This window comes from Excalfactoria chinensis, chromosome 1, assembly GCF_039878825.1.
Source record: "Excalfactoria chinensis isolate bCotChi1 chromosome 1, bCotChi1.hap2, whole genome shotgun sequence".
NCBI lineage: Eukaryota > Metazoa > Chordata > Aves > Galliformes > Phasianidae > Excalfactoria > Excalfactoria chinensis.
In genome coordinates this window covers 84,466,939-84,472,938 of record NC_092825.1, presented here as the reverse complement: position 1 = coordinate 84,472,938, position 6,000 = coordinate 84,466,939, and positions in this window count along the sequence as shown.

Genomic DNA, 6,000 nt, shown 5'->3' with positions numbered 1-6,000 from the left:
ACCCTAAAAAAAGGAAAACACCCATTACAAAGCAAAGTCCAACCCAGCAGCCTTTTACTTTCTGGGATCTGAAGCTGTACCCTGCTGGTTTAATTTTACTTTTGTTCAAAAACTGAAACACTGCAGAGAGCAGTTCTCTGCAGACAGCAGTACCTGCAGTGCTCGCCTCTGTACCTGGCAAGTCTACCTAACCTAGTTAGGATTTGCCGGGTTAAAAATAGACATTGAAGACTGAGAGCAGCAGGTGACTTGAGCAACCACTGCCACTCATGCAAAAGAACACTCCTTACAGGTGAGAGGAATTGTTTTTCCCCCCACACATCCAGGACAGATAGTCAAGGCATTTTCTTGCTGAAACGAACTACAGCCTGTGGTGCAACAAGGGAAATTCCACGCTCCTGGTGCTGCCATATGCAACCAGTGCACACCAGCAGGAGATGCAGAGCTGTGCTTCCTTCACATGGAGCACAAAGTTAGCTCAGAGAGGCAAAAAATTTCTTCAAACACACCAAAACACGGGGCATGGGACATACTGGAAGTGTTAAAGTTTTGCAAAGGAATGTGTCACTGGTTTATGGTGGCACTAGGAGCAGAAAGGTCTGTAAGCAGGGCAGAAAGCTCAGGATTTCCAAGCAGTAAATAGTGGAGTACCGTGTCCAGATATGGAGCCCCCAGTACAAGAAAGACAGAGAGCAGTTGGAGAAGATCCAGAGGAGAGTCACAAAGATGGTCAGAGGACTGGAGTACCTTCCCTACAAAGAGAGGCTGAGGGAGCAGGGCTTGTTCAGCCTGGTGAAAAGAAGGCTGTGACATGACCTAATTGCAATCTTTCAGTAACTAAAGGGCGCCTACAAACAGGAGGGAAGTCAACTCTTTGAAAGGGTGGATAACAGCAGGACAAGGGGAAATGGTTTTAAGTTGAAGGAGGGAAGATTTAAGTTGGATGTCAGGGGGAAGTTCTTTACTTAGAGAGCGGTGAGGTGCTGGAACAGGCTGCCCAGAGAGGCTGTGGATGCCCTGTCCCTGAAGGTGTTCGAGGCCGGGTTGGATGGAGATCTGGGCAGCCTGGTCTAGTAAATGGGGAGGTTGGTGGCCCTGCCTGGCAGGGGGTTAGAGCTTCATGATCCTAGAGCTCCATGCCAAAGGGGACACAGCTGAAGGACCATGACCCATGGACAGATGGCCAAAGCAGGACGTTCAGAGAGTAGGAAGGGGGCTGAAATGGTATTTGACTGAAGCTGACCCCAAGAAAGGGAGAGGAGGAAAGGGGCTCCCTTACTTGCTTTTTGTTTGTTTTCTTTCTTTTCCACACCCAAACATGTGGTTTGAACTCTGCATTAGTTAGCAGTATATTCGGTTATGTACACATTCCTCAAATTGAAATAGTTTAGTCCACAAAAGTCAATGCTAAATCACATTTGTCCTCACCTTAGAAGACTCCCAGCTTCTCTTCTTCTACTGCCTGTGAGTCTTTTACGGAGGTGCAGTTCTAACAGACACAGACCTACATAACATCAGCTGCTGACAAAGCAGGTTTGCAGTGTTTCAGCCTGTTCCTATGTGCCACCTTAGTAGTCAGTGCCCAAGGTGAAAACAAGTTCTATCAGCCCTTCGCTGCCCCCCATCTGAGGTATAAAGGGTGTGCGCATTGCACGATCCTTGCTGAAACTGGGGCTGAGGAGGATCTATGCCACTACATCCCCTTGCAATAGGAGGTAAAGAGAACTCATAGACTTTGCAGTTTGGTCTCTATCAATCTGTCCCAGCTATGACAATGTGTGCCACAGATGAGAACGTTTGCTGTTTCTAATTTCATTAGAAGAAGAGGAGGAGAAAAAAAAATGTCTATTCACCTGAGCTTTTTCAGATGCATGTCATCTAATGAGTAATTGAAGACAAAGTGTTTTCTTTTAATAAGCCTCCACAATGAAAACACCGGAGTCAAATCCTAAAGTTCAACTCAATACATCACACTAATCTTCAGAATGGGATTTTCTCACCACTAATCTTGTTAGAGCTAGAGTACTGTGTAACTACATCTAAACCCATAATTGCTGCAGAGATATTAAAGGATCAATTTATTTCAATAAAAGAATGCAAACTTTGAGAAGAATTCATTAATACCCAAAATCTGGCCAGGCAATAAATAATACTAATGAACTGAGAAAAGGGAATAGATGAACAAGAACTGACGTGATGTCTTATGCTTATTGCTGTTAAAGAAGAACTGACAATTACTGCACGTGAAATGTAATTCTAGCGAGGGAATGTTATAAAGTGCGAGAAAGACTTGTTAAATATACATAGGCACACATTTTAGAAATGTATTATGTTGGAAACTAATTTAATTTGGTCCTAAGAAGGCCATAATACCATTTTCAACACCCTTAAGCTGCGTTTACATTAGCAAACAGTGCTGTGCAACAGGAGCATGAAACAGCTGTCGCTGAGATGCTGGCAGCGTGCAAAGTACTCATAAATGTGGGGGCTTGCTGCCAGCTAACTCCATGCTGGTCCTGTGGACTGAATACTTCACAATGAGTAGCACACCTCAGGTGCAGTGCAGGAGCATGCCTCTACGTTGGTTTCATGCAAAAGGGAACTGTAGTACATGCCTCAAGCATCCTTTGTAATGAGAATGAAAACTTGCTGATCGTGCATGTGGCTGCAGTAGTGATATCTGCTTCTAAAGCAGCCACCTGACTTGAACTAAAATGCTTCTTACAGTGGAGGTACTCAATGCTGTACAGTTTGCTTTAGGATAGCAACCATGAGAAACGGCAGGAATGTAAATGCAAAATTCATCCACATCACTATCATAAAATCATTGTAGAATCACAGAATGGCTTGGGTTGGAAGGGACCCCAAGGATCATTAAAGTTCCAACTATCCTGCCACAGAGAGGGTCACCAACCTCCAAATCTGGTACTAGACCAGGCTGCCCAGGGCCTCAAACAACCTGGTCTTGAACACCTCCAGGGATGGAACATCCAGAACTTCTCTGGGCAAAATACCCTTAGACCAAAAATGCCTGTCAAAACAGCTAAGGTACTGCAAGCTGACTGTCACGCAGTTCTCTCTACAGCTCACTCCATAACAGCGAGAACAAACCCAGGGGAGCAGAACAAAAGTACCTCCCTTCTCTAACAGCGCGGTGCGGCGCGGCCCGGCCACGTGCGCTGAGAGAGAGGGGAAGGGAAGGGAGACCGCGAATGGGTCTAGGAAGGGAAGAAAATAAAGAAAAAAAAAGAATGATCTGAAAACGAACAGCAGTTAATGAACCCAGTGACAATAAACAACAACGAGAGAGTTTCAACAAGGAGTAAAACAAGTCCAAATCTCACCGGCGGGCTGTGGGAGGCGGGAAGTTCCGACCACGCTGTCACCTCACAAGGAACCTGGCGAAAAACCCCGTCCCCTTCTCGACCTTCCCTCCGGTGTCCCCCTCCCCCCATGCCCATTTAAGGCAGTCCACAGAAAAGAGAAAAAAAAAAGAAAAGAACTTGTCTCCTTAACTCCCATTATCCCACATGATGTTCTGATGTGGAATAGCAACACCAACCAAATTACAAAACCATAACACTGACCAAGAATGAGAAGTAAAGAAAGTAAGTGGGTAAAGCGTAGAAGACATATTAAAAGAGGAGGAAAAACACAGAGACCTATGACCTCCCCAGACTGGGAAATACAAGTCTACTCACTCATTACTCTCATAAAGGTTGCTCCTGACCATTTTTAAACACTGTAACTGCTTTCCATTTTGAGATTCTCAAGCCATCCAGCAGGCATGTGATAGGGTTCATAAGCTCACAAGGGAGAAAGCTCTGAGATAAGAGATGAGCTTTCTTTTGTTTTGTTAAATTGCAGTCAAGTTACTCAAAAATGCTATTTCCTTTCTCTTGCTAGTCTCTTGTGGAAACTGGCAAAGCACCAAAACCTAATCTAGATGAGCAGCTTTGGCTTTTATGGGTTTTAAAATGAGTGATTTACTGCTGCACATGCACCATGATGTTATTCCCCCTGCAAGCATGCTCTCAAGCACAGAGAACTGGTGGGTGTGCACGAGTAACATGTCTCTTGCTCTTTGCACCAGATGCCTGCCTCTTCCAGAGCTGAGTCCAACCAGACAAAATACAGAAGAGGGATCTGTCTTCAAGGCTGTATTCCAGTCTCCCTCTCTCTTGCAACTACATAAACCTGCCTGGCCAGTCCAGCAACGACCTACATGAAAAACACCTATGGCTGCTTTAACAACTAATGACAGCCAATTTCTGGGTGCTTTTTACTTCAGTTTTACAACTGAAAGCAATACAGCTTGAACCATAACCTCTCCATAAAAAATAGGATCTTCACAGACTACCTCTGAGTGAGAGTGATCTTCTTCCCCTTGGATCCAGGAGGTGATTAAGATTTGCAGTCACAGGCAATACTAAGAAACAGCAGCTGTGATGCCTTCAAGATCCCAGGCACTCGAGGAAGACATTCTAAAAAGCAAACAAACAACAACAAACAGTGTAACAGATGTAGGGGAAAAAAGAAATGCACGTTTAGTCAGCTGAAATCTTATTGCCAGGAAGTCTTATCACCACAACATTTCCCTCCCCATCTCTAGAACAACAGGTTTCCTGAGTATTGCAACTTGATATTTCTTATGAGCTGAAAGCTTTAAAACATCTGTCCTTTATTGAGGGGCCAGTGAGTTGCCTTCAAGCCTTCTCTTCGATCAAGGCAATTGAGCCCCAGCCGATGTCGGGCATCTAAAATGCCAGGATAGGGATAAAACAAGCACTGTTCAGAGGAGCTCCTCTCCTTTCTCTACAGCAAGCCTTACGTGGCTGTGCTTGCATCGCTGCATAGATTTAATGTACTAACTACAGGCAAACAATGAATCTGCCACCAGATGTCACCAAAGTGCTATTAGACCTGCAGCGAAAAGCCTGACTGAATCAAGCCGATGGATTTCCTGGAGATAGGACAAGGATTACAGCACTGTTTATTAACCCAACAGTTGTAAGAGTTCATTCCTTTCTAGTACTAGCAGCTGTGAACAAGCTTGAAAAAGAAGATCCCTGCAATTAACCGGCATTACTGTGCATTCCAAATTTACTTGTGTAACTTACATGCTATTAACCTCTGCGGAGAGAGTCTGAAATTCATGAGCTGAAACTCAACATCTCAGACTAAGGAGTTTAATGCTAAGAGAAATTCTGTCAGTGTAAATAGAATTCTGCTCTTTAATGTTTTCTCTTCCTCCATTAACAAGGCACTTCAAGATCTGCTGTCATCACAGCTGCTCTATTCTTTTCCTCCAACCTTCCTGGACACAGGCCCATATAAATTGTCTTATTTACCTGCATGCTGTCAGTCTTCACAGGTGGGCAGACCAAATGAATTTACCTCTCACCTGCTGCTAGATGCACAATCCCTACTCTCAGCAGTGTTAGTATTATCAGCTTCTCTGTAATGATGTCAGCGCTGTACAGAAGGTGGGATGGTCACATGTCCTGCGTTGGAGAATCAGACTGAAAACAAGAGCCTGACAGTTTAAAATTAAACTCATTTGGAGAAAATTGTTTACAGCAGTTGCTGTTAATGTTAACATTAAGTTAATGTGGGAGGAGCAACACATTTAGCTTAGGGTTTTTATTTTGTTTTCTGAAAGTGTCCTATTTCTCTTTTCACAGGGCTTCATTGCCTTACAGAGGTCACCTCTTCAGTTTTTCCATGTGTAACAGTTTGAAGTGTCTGCTTCAGTTCAGACTGAAAAGAACAAGCAGTCAGTCACAAGCTAAAAAATGTGGCAGCAGGTGATGCCTGAAGATCAATACAAAAAAACAGTGCAGTTCCAAGTAATGTCATGCTGGCAAAACAGCAGCATTTGCACATTATATGTAATGTTAAACCTCCATATTGAATACTATTATACATTTGCGACTCATTTCCAAATGGAAAGCCTGAACCATCATTCCAAAACTGGTAACCTTTTTCAAAGTGAAGATA